Here is an 11,586-nt window from a genome sequence, read left to right as displayed (position 1 = left end):
CGCGCTGACAAAAGCGCGCCAACAGAAGCGCGCTGTAACGTAACCCTCAACCTAACCCTAACCCTAAACCTAACCCTAAACCTAACTGTAAATCTTACCTTAAATGAAATCGCGCTTCTGTTGGCGCGCTGTAACGTAACCCTCAACCTAACCCTAACCCTAAACCTAACCCTAAACCTAACCCTAAACCTAACCCTAAACCTAACCCTAAACCTAACTGTAAATCTTACCTTAAATGAAATCGCGCTTCTGTCGGCGCGCTGTTGTCGGCGCGCTGTTGTCGGCGCGCTTTTGAAATTGCGGTTTTAGCGCTGCGGTGTTGTCGGCGCGCTTATGACGTTTGCGCTTTTGACGGGTCACGGGGAATTGCAATGCTGATTTCTAGTCTAGTTCTGTCCTTGTAGTTGACAGCATCCAGAAGTAGCGTGTTGATAGCTATGGAAACATAATGAAGCAGACAAAATGCCACACACACACACACACAGACACACACACACACACACACACCACAGGAATAAAAACAGCAAAAAGTACAGCCACGCAAAGCACCTTGTAAGTAGCAGAAAACGTAATGCATCCAATGATGACAGAACCGCAACCCACAGTTGGCAAAACCCACAGTATCTCTCTTTCCCACTTTAAATCCACCATCTGTGCAGCATAGGACTAACACGCTCTCAAGGCTGTTAAACCCATATAAGACTTGATAAGTGCTTCAGAAAGTGCCAGTCCGACATTAGGGGCACTTCACTGCAGATGTCCAGACGCGTTTCTAGCCCTAATCAAAATGGCTATGTGTGGAAGTGTGGGTTGGGGAGTGTCCAGCCACAAGACTAGAGGCCATGTGCCAACTTTAGCCTAAAGTAGCTGAATGGAGCTAAGTAGAACCCAATCTTGACTGTCCTCAGCCACATTATCAATGAAGCATCCGGGATTGTATCTGCAGTAGAAATTGTGTCAGAAGGAGAGGGAAAGCACTGCTAAATTACGGTACTACTGGGACTTTATGCTCTTTTGGCTTTGGGCAGAGGATAAACAAGAGCAACCCCAGGAAGATATATCATATGGCTGTACTGCACTCTTTTTCTTCCTAAGGAACTTCTATATTCAAGCAGAGCTTGTCCGCACAATTAGGTTCGTGATCTGTCTAAGTCTAGAATCACATTTTACATTCAATTATGTTTGGGGTTTATTCATTTTGACTTCGTTTCTCGTATGAAACAAGATACTGTGGTTTGCAATCCATAAGCTTCGTCACAGCAATGTGTGCTCTTAACCACTTGTGCCTATTTTAGAAACCATAATTAAGCGAACTATGGTTTAGAGCAGTGATGGTGAACCTTTTGGGCCCTGAGTGCCCAAACTGGAACATGCATGCATGCGTGTGCATGCGTGCACACTGGAGCACCAGAAACTCGAAGACCAGCTGGCCGGCGCACACATACCTGTTTTCAGGCCAATTTCAGGCCATTTTTCAAGCCAAAAACGCCCCCCAAAATAGTGTAAAAATCCTGTTTTTTGCCCATTTTGGGGCCGTTTTCCAGCACTCGGGCGCCTGCAAAGACCAGCTGACATGCGTGCTGGAAACCAGAAGAGCAGCGGGTGACCGTGTCCGTGTCCACAGAGAGGGCTCTCTGGCAAGTGTGCCATAGGTTTGCCATCACAGATTTAGAGTATAGGTCATTTTCTTGGGATATTTGATCTTATGAGTTGCAGGAGGTTTAGGTTTAGGTTTAGGTTTTGTTTTATTTATATGCCGCCCTATTCCCAACGGGACTCAGGGCGGCTCACAAACCCAAGGGGGGGGAAGGGAAACACAAAAACTACAAATACAAGCATTTAAAAGTAAGCAACAGACACACAAATCGAGAGGGGAAGGGAACTCATCAACCCCAGGCTTGCTGACACAGCCAGATTTTAACGGCTTTTCGGAAGGCCTGGAGAGAGGTGAGGGTCCGAATCTCTGCGGGGAGTTTGTTCCAGAGGGCCGGGGCTGCCACAGAGAAGGCCCTCCCCCGGGTAGTAGCCAGATGGCATTGGCTGGTAGACGGAACCCGGAGGAGGCCAACCCTGTGTGATCTAATGGGTCTTTGGGAGGTAATTGGCAGCAGGCGGTCTCTCAAGTACCCAGGTCCAATACCATGAAGGGCTTTATAAGTGACGACTAACACCTTGAAGCGTATCCGGAGACCAATCGGTAACCAGTGCAGCTCGCGGAGGATAGGTGTAACGTGGGTGTACCGAGGTGCACCCACAATCGCTCGCGCGGCTGCATTCTGGACGAGCTGAAGTCTCCGAATGCTCTTCAAGGGCTGCCCCATGTAGAGCGCATTGCAGTAGTGTAGTCAACAATAGCACAATGTCATCCGAATTGGCAGGACAAACATTTTAGGCTTGGTTTTTGTTTTCGGCCTGCAAATGAGAAAAAAAACATGCCCTATTTTGGTTTATTTGGAGCGGGTGTAGGGAGCGAAATGGCAGTCTTAAACAAGGGCACCTGTGATTTTTTTTTTTTAAATCAAGATAGTAGCCTTGACAGTGTGATCAAAGTGCTAGCTTGATCATTCTGACACCCCCCTCCCCACTTGCAGACAATCCTGACATTAGGTCTGGGTAAGACTCAAAGCCAGTTTGGACCCTTTAAAACATTTTTTTAACAGAAAAAGGATCCCCAAAACATGGGCCTCGCTTACTTCAAGGAAGATCTGGGAAAGGGCAAAATGGATGATAAAAAGCCTAGGGTTGTCTGCCCCTGGGAGAAAAGGTGGCCAATGATGCAGTGCAATTCCATCACTGCATACTTGCTACCATTTTGGCATCAATGTGGTTTATGGGAAACATCACCGATTGCTGGAGACCTAGGAAATGAGGCTCTGAATCATTTTTTTCTCTCTAATTGTGCTCCTTTAAGAGGCAGTGGCTTTTAAGAAGAATGCTTTCTTGGCCCTTTTCGCTGAGAAGCTTTTAGCTGAAGATGCCGGAGATTGAACCAGTGACTTGCAGACAAGGCAGGCATTTTTCAAAGCCCCTGTATAAAAGAATTAAAAAATAGATCCAGTTTGAAGTCCCATAGAATGTGTATGTTTTAGTGTATCTTTGCCAACATTTGTGTCCCAAGATGATTGATTGTTTTAATGCATAATTGTTACAGTCAGGAGACAGTGGGATAAGAAGTAAATTTGGTAAGCCTGGAGTAGCAGGTGGCCACCCCTACTTTGCAGGTACTATAGAAAATATAAATGGTAGCTCCAAACCACCATAGAATTTATGAGATTACATCTGTTCACGGTTACCAAGAGCTGTCAGGCCTGTCAAATTCTAGATATGCCCCAGAACTCTGAAAAGTAAAGCACTGTTGTAGATCCTTCATCACTTTTAGCTGCAATACTAGAGACCATCACATTTTAACATGGAATTTTAATGAAATTTGGGAATCCCTTGCTTCATTACTGAAAGCCATTAACAAGTACAGTTGGCTAGATGAAGCCAGTACTGTCATGAGGGTACCAAGGATCAGAAGACACATCCATTCTTAATCTAGACTAAGTAGAGAGGCAGGAAGGGGCTAATTCCTTGATAATTCTCCTATGAACAGGCTTGAAGCTACCCCTCGTACCAAGTGTGTTTATTGTATATTGGCTTTTTATGACTCTACATCTCTGAGGGCAGTTGGTATATTCAGAGGAGAAGAATTACTTGAGGTTTCCTTGGGATTAATCTTGACCTTCCTGTTTTCCATTTGTACATTTTATCTATAGTCTTTGGATGTTGTTCTAAAGCTCTTAGAAATGTGCTTCTGTAATAGCAGGGTAAACTAGAATATGAGAATGGGACAAAATGGGTATTAGAATACTTAAGACGTATTTTTATATACAAATGAGTGGCAACTCAGAGCTAAACTGGGAGCATGATACAAATGTAGACCATTTTTCTAAAGACATATATGGTGTTTCAGTGGTTGTCATAGCTCTCTTTGTGTTATTTGAACAGTTTAAATAAGTTATTTGTTATTCAGTTATTTGTAAATATTAAAAGCATCAAGAGCTTTTGTAGAGTATATTTCCAAATGACATTGTTCACACCATCATCCATAGCTAATACATGCAAGATTTATGTAGGATTTTGTAAAGAGAGAGGAAAAATGGCCCTGATAGAGACATGCAGGGACTGTTGCCTAGATAAAAAAATCTGAAGCATTTTTTTCCAGAACACCCAAATAACATTCAGAAACAGCTCAGAACTCCTTACTTCACTGAACTATAAAAAGGTGGAGGAAATACAACATACCGGAATCAGATGTGCAAAACTCCAATTGCCAATCTCAATAAAAGTAGTTTTAACTTTCCTGTGGAATTGATTTTCTAATCTGGTCCATCCAGTGGGGCAAACCGATCCCTGTTGAGGGATTCTGATTGAATACAGGTATTTTATTTTTCTATTTATATATTGCCTTCTACAGAAATATTTAAAAGATAACTATCAAAGAGAAGCAGCTAGAAATATATCAAAAGAATAACAATCAACAAAAACAGTATTAACACAGCAAGCTGTCAGGCCTGCAGTTATATTCCTTTTAGAATCTTTAGCCTGCCATACTTTCTCTCTCTTTCTTTACTATGCTGTTTCATTAGTGGGCAATTGGGAGGGGGGAATAGTAAGGAGTAGAATTGTGGAATGTGTTGTTGTCATTCATTTCTAGAAATCAAGGTCATCTTTTGTCTCTGCACCTCTACATCTGACCAGAACTAGACGGGTGAAAATGCCAGCGTGGCCGAAGAAGATTGGACCATGTGATGTATTTGTGGGTGTGGGGATAAGATCATGAACTTTCAACTGGGTGGAATCCCAGGAAGCTTTTAGATTTGGGATTCCAGAGTTTGTGCCAACATGTCTGTCTTATTAAATTGGAACTTTAAGGATAGCTCTGCCTTGGACTCTGATTTAATTCTGCATGATATTTGGAATGCTGACACAAGCATTGTTACAAGCCACAATATTGGGCCTTAGGAATAACAGAGTTGAAAGGGACCTTGGAGGTCTTCTAGTTCAACCCTTTGGCTCAGGCAGGAAACCTTATACCATTTCAGTCAAGTGGTTGTCCAATCTCTTCTTAAAAGCCTCCAATGTTGGAGCATTCACAACTTCTGGAGGCAGCCCGTTCCACTGATTAATTGTTCAGTCAGGAAATGTCACGGTCTAGATTGCTTTTCTCCTTGAATACATGAGCCCATAGTATTTCCTTGAACACATAGCCCACCACTAGCCTGTCAAAGAGATTGCTATCATATATCTTCCTTGAATGAGGGTGCTTCTCTTCCTAGGAGTGAAATCTAAATTTTGCATCTTCATTAAATGAACTTTTATCGGAGGAAAAAATTTGAAAACGTTGTCTTTTATACAAGTAGGCTTCTAATTTTAGATCTTAAGTCAGATTGACATCATGTGTTTTAAGCAAGGGGACAGTGCTGACTCGCATAACTGTGTCTCATGTAGTGCTCACCTCTCATGAATGTCATAAGAAGTCTTAATTGCTTTATTTCAGATGTTTGCTTTGTCATGCTTGCAGTAAGCTGATGGTAATATTTTCCATCAAAACCTCAATACAGTATAGCCCCTACTATTGGGCACAATGGCATCTGAGAACTTCTTACCATATTTCTAGCATTTTTATATCCATAAGTATTAATTAACCTTAGAGCTTAGGAGTAGCAAGGTTTTCAGATTTCTATATGACTTCTGTGTATAAGTTTATTCCCTTCCAGATCATCTTCAGGCCTTAAGAGTAACTTTATCCTTTAAAGATGGTAAATGATGACTTTCACTTCTTGAAACCTTTTTGCTTTGAATATATGGGAAAAAATAGCTAGGATAAAATAAGTACATTCATGGGTTATTCATCCCCTGTCATTATGGCCAACTGTTTTAATGAACATGGAAATGGATTAAATTTCCTGGCCAGTAGACATGAAAGTAAAATTAAGCTTCTTAGTCACTTCTGCAATGCTGAAGTGCCCACTAATGACAACTCCGATAGATGTATGTTTGGTGTTTTTACTCTGAATATTAAATATTGTAGATATGTTTTAAGAAACATCTTCCTATTCAGTGGTGGGTTTCAAAAATTGTTCGAACCTATTCTGTGGGTGTGGCCTCCTTTGTGGGAGTGGCTTGCCACCCATGTGACCGGATGGGAGTGGCTTGCCGCCCATGTGACCAGATATGAAGATGCCGATGACACTTGTCAGAACGACCTTAAATTACCTCACACACAGCACTGGCATGCGTAAGAATATGATGTAAACTTGTTTTTTAAAGGCATCTTTGGTTTGCGTTAAAACAACTTCAACACACACAATGTTCTGATTGCACCACAAACGCAGTAGTCAACCTTACCTTTCACAGAGGCACTGAGTTTTATAAATATGAGCATGATGGTATAGAATAATCATATCCAAGGGCAGGTGGTGGGTTTCAAAAAATTTTGGAACCTCTTCTGTAGGTGTGGCCTGCTTTCTGGGTCCACTGGTGGAAACTCTTCGAACCGGTTCGGTAGATTTGACGAACCGGTTCTACCGAATAGGTGCGAACTGGTAGAAACCCACCTCTGTTCCTATTGCAGGCAAAACAGCAGTGGTCTTAATATATGTGCATTTTTCTGACTGCAGATTAATACTTTGCTCTGTTGTCTGGGTTATCATGCTGTTTTTCCTATTTGCTGATTGGTTTAACTGAACAGTGGATTTCATTGATTTTTGTGGGTCAGATGCCTCATATGGGTAGAACTGTTTGGTGACTTGCAATCACAATAAGTAGCTACAGTATGTAAATCTCAGAGGAAGAACATATTTTCTACTTATCACATTTTCTTAAAGAAATCCTTCCTTCCTTCCTTCCTTCCTTCCTCCTCTATTTTTTATCCGGGCCCTATTCAGTAAGCATACCATATTTGGACTGCACAAATACTGATGGCAGAAAAGAGACAAAGAATAATCTATGCTGCCATATATTGAGCATCTTTTTGCAGCAGATATCTGTTACCCCCTACATTCAGATATCTTTACTGCTAAATGCTGAAATCTGAGATTGAGACAAAATCCAGTGGTTTCAAATCCTTACAGCTTTATTTTATTCTAGTTCACCATAATTAAATAATGGTGACAATAAACTCACATATGATGTAAAGCAGAAGTAATTGCCACTCTTCTCTCATAGCATTATTCCTCTATTACATGGACTAATACAGTTCAAATGAGATCTGAATTAAATATCTAAATTCATTATATAGCAGACTTAAGAACTCTTTTTCAGCAATAGAGTTTCAATTTAGTTCTTTCTTTCTGTGGTTTGTCATTCGGCTTCTTTTTTTAAAAAAAATCTACTTTTAGTTGCTCTATCAAGTGCTGATGCAGCTAGTTTTGGATAGGAGGCCTTTCCTCTGTGCTGAATTGAAATGTTTTCCATCCATCCTTCAAATGGCAAAAAAAACTACCTATTTCACTTGACATTTTGCTACTCTCTTTGCTGATTCCCATTCAATCTCTTTTGCCGCTGTTTCCAGAAACTGACAGTTACCTGAGTTCCCTCCAATATAAGGGATGTCAAATTTTAGTATGTTTTATACACCATTGGACCGCCTTAGAATGGAAGCAGAATAAGGATGAAAGTGCTATTTCAATGGCTCTTCCTCACAGTCAAGTTAACATGCTACCAACCAGTTGCTGGCAGAAAAATACAATGGAATGAAATGGGCTACGTGCCCTACCAAGACTTATCGTACCACAGGCACAATGTTGGTAAAGGATTCTTGTTCTTATTGGCTGAGTGCAGGGCACAAGCAAAAAAATATCAGTTGCCATTATTCACCAATCATTCTCCTTAAAGCCAAGCTAGGACCGGGGCCAGGACTCAAGCTGAGGATGAAGGAATATTGGCTGGTGGCTAAACCAGCAAGCTTGATTATGTTAAAATTGGCTCTGGCTTTCTTGAGTACTTTATTTGGTTGCCTTCAAAATTTGAACTCTTCTTGGATAGAGTTTTAGTGCTATTTCAGAAGAGCACTAAACCTGTGTTCAAAAGCAAAACAAATGATAGGTGCAAGGAAAGTTGCAATGATGGTTGTGTCTCGCTTTTGTGAAGCTTCCATTTTGCTTCCACTGCTTGTTAGCTGCTATTCAAATTGATCCAGGTCTGTGAGCCAGGGGCCATCTAGAGCAGCGGTCACTAGCTGGTTGTCTGTGGACCACTGGTGGTCCATGAGAAAATGTTGGTGGTCCACAGAAAATTTATTTGTATTTTTTTATATTGCAGTAAATCAGAGGTCCTCAAACTATTACCCCTGGGCCGGATATGTGCAATGAACATTTGTATTGCTGCAGAGAGTCTCCCCCTTCGGGGTCTTTATATGTGGGTTGGTGGGGGGGGGGGCAGAAATTCCGACTTGGGCTCTGCTTCAGCATCCTGGTACGGGGCTTTGGGTAAAGCTGGAGGGAAGCGCTGCTGGTGGTGAATAGCCAAATAGTTCCAGTAGGACTGCATCGTGGCCTGGAACTGGCTGACCATCTCAGCCCACTGAGTCTCCAGGTGCTGGTACCTGGCCTTGCACTCCTACAAGTCTTCCCTCTGCTTGGAAATCCTATGCTCATAGTCCTCAGTGAGGTGTTTCTGCTGAGCCTCCTTCTCGGTCAGATCCAATTTGAACTGAGCCAACTCTTCCTCAAGGTGGCTGCTTAGCTCCAACAACTGCTTCCTGTTGGGGCCCTAAGGAGCCCGGGTAGACAGGTGAGGATTGGCTGGGAGGGGAGGGGAAGTAGAGGCCAGTGAGGGAACTCCTCCACTTGAGAGACATCGAGTTGGCCACACACACTCAGTCACATGATCACCTAGCCATGCCCACCGAGCCGGTCATTAGGCAGATCATATTAGTGGTCCGCGAGATTTAAAATTATGAATTTAGTGCCCCCTGAGGTCTGAAAGGTTGGTGACCCCTGATTTACAGAACCAGGGGTTATGCAAGGATAGCTCAGACTGAAAGAAGCAAAGTCTCCTACTGTGCAAAGCAGGATGGTCCTGGAAACCAGGAATTAGTCTGCCCTAAACTACAGAAAGCGAGGAAAGTAAGCGTGATGAAAAGAACCATTACCTAGACAACAAGTCGCAAGAAACAAGGTAATATTTAGAGGTGTCTCAGGCAGACATCTCCCTAGTTTATTGTGCATAAAATGGGTAAGTATGTATAGCATAATCTAATTTGCAAGATATGCAGATATGAAATACAGCCAATCTCCGCCCGGAGTCCTTCGGGATTGGGTGGCATATAAATGTGTTTAATAAAATAAAATAAATAAATAAAATCTCAGCAAAAGTAGCTTTAGCCTTCCTGTAGAGTTGGTCTGGTCTATTTAATAGAAGTACTACAATAATTTACTGTCCACTATCAGTTTGGTCAAATAGTTAAGGTACCAGGATAGAAAGACAGAGACCATGACTTCTAGTTCCACTATAAATCCATGAAAGCCAGCTGGGTGACTTAGGCCAGTCACTCTCCTTCAGCCCAACTCACCTCATAGGGTTGTTGTGGGGAAAATAGGAGGAGAAAGGTATGTTGGATATGGTTGGCATCTTGATTTAATTGTAAAATAATAACGGCAGGATACAAATAAATAAAAATACTGTAATGTCTAAAAGCAATCAATAGATGTAGTTGAATTCCACCTCGTAATGTCATCTGATTACATATTGACAGAATGCTTGGGTGAAGCATATGCAATTGTATTCATGGCATAACCTATGTCAGGATAAAACAGAAACATTACTTTAACTTTAATATATTTAAAGGCAAAATAGGGCTGCCTCATTTACAGGTTTGGGCCAAATAATAGTAATTGTCATGAAGACACAGCAATAAAAAGGTTTCCAAGACAAGTTCTAAGACCGGGACGCTTGAAGCCTATATCTTTCGAGAGCTGGGAATAACTTGAATACAACTGCCATTGCTAAATCATAAAACCCCCCAAAAACATGTCAGTAAGGAATTTTTCTGATTTTTTTTCCTTCCACTTAGTGATTATCCAGATTTGGGCATTTCAGGTCCAGGGGCCCTATCTGAAGGTATCCACAGGGTAGAAGTGAGAGTAAGAAGAGGACTTTCTTGATAATACAATTCAAGTGATGTTTCGTTTTTACAGACATGCAGCTCAAATAATGCACATAAATAGGGGCAGAGTTTTGATCATGCAGTTTTAACTGTTTTGATTTTTGACCTAGTCTCTCCCCAAAAGATGCCCATGGCTCTCTGATATAATTTATCAAGGCATATAGGTAATTCTTGATTTACAACCATTCATTTAGTCACCATTCAAAGTTGCAACAGTACTAAAAAGTGACTTGTGAAATTTGGAGGCTTGGCAAGTGGCTGAGGGTTGCAGTGTCCCAGGATCATGTATTCAGTTTTTGTGACCTTCTGACAAGCATTTATTTATTTAATGTATGGCATTCTGACAAGCAAAGTCAATGGGAAGCAAGATTCACTTAACAACCATGTTACTAACTTAACTGCAGTGATTCACTTAACAACTGTGGCAAGAAAGGTTATAAATGGGGCAAAATGTACTTAACACATGTCCCACCTAGCAATGGAAATTTTGGGCTCAATATTGGATGTATGTCAAGACTACTTGGGCTAGATATTGGAGGAAGTTGATAATTCTCTCAGCTGAAACTACCTTGCAAGATTGTTGTGATCACAGAATAGTTAGTGGGGCAGGTTAGTATGATCTTGACCACTTGGAAGAGAGAAGGAGAACATAGCTTGGACTCCTATATCTAGATTATAAAAAAAATTCAGATGTGTTTGCTTTATCTTTTTAGTATCATCTACCAATCAAGCAGATTTCTGCAACCATCTAGAGAAGCCCTGGTTTAATAAGGTTAGAAATCCTAGTTACTGTAGCACTGCAAGGTCATACTAAAGATCATCCCTGCAAGAAGTTCATACTAATCAGGTCAATCTGACTTAAAACATTCTTACAGTATTATTGTAAAATATTTTCCTGTATTGACTGGATTATATGCTATCAAATCAGCATTAATCTCCTAGCAACCACACACTTTCTATATGACAATTTGTCCCTAACCTCATCCTTCCAAATGTGCATCCGTTGCCACTGTAACTGAGTCCATCCAGTTTACCAATGATGATCCTCTTCTCTTTCCTTCCAACTTTCCCAGCATTAGACTCTTCTCTAGAGAACTGAGTCTTTTCATAATGTGTCTAAAGTAGGATAATTTGACCCTGGTTATTTGTGCCTCCAGTGAGAACTCTGGGTTGATTTGTTTGACAATTCATTATTTTGTTTTCTTGGCTGTCCATAGTATTATCAGGAGTTGTCACCAACACAAAGTTCAAAAATATCAAAACTTTTTCTATCCAACTTTAATTTCCAGTGTCCCAAGGAAAACCGCTGCCTGCATAATTCTGATCTTTGTAGATACAGACACATCACTGCATCAGACTATTTCTTCCAAGGTGTTTAAATTGGTGCCAATTCTTAATCACCATGTGCATTTTCTTCATAGGGATCTATCCCT

The sequence above is a fragment of the Thamnophis elegans genome, chromosome 4, assembly GCF_009769535.1.
Source record: "Thamnophis elegans isolate rThaEle1 chromosome 4, rThaEle1.pri, whole genome shotgun sequence".
Classification (NCBI taxonomy): domain Eukaryota; kingdom Metazoa; phylum Chordata; class Lepidosauria; order Squamata; family Colubridae; genus Thamnophis; species Thamnophis elegans.
The sequence above is the reverse complement of the archived record's forward strand: the minus strand, read 5'-3'. Positions refer to the sequence as shown.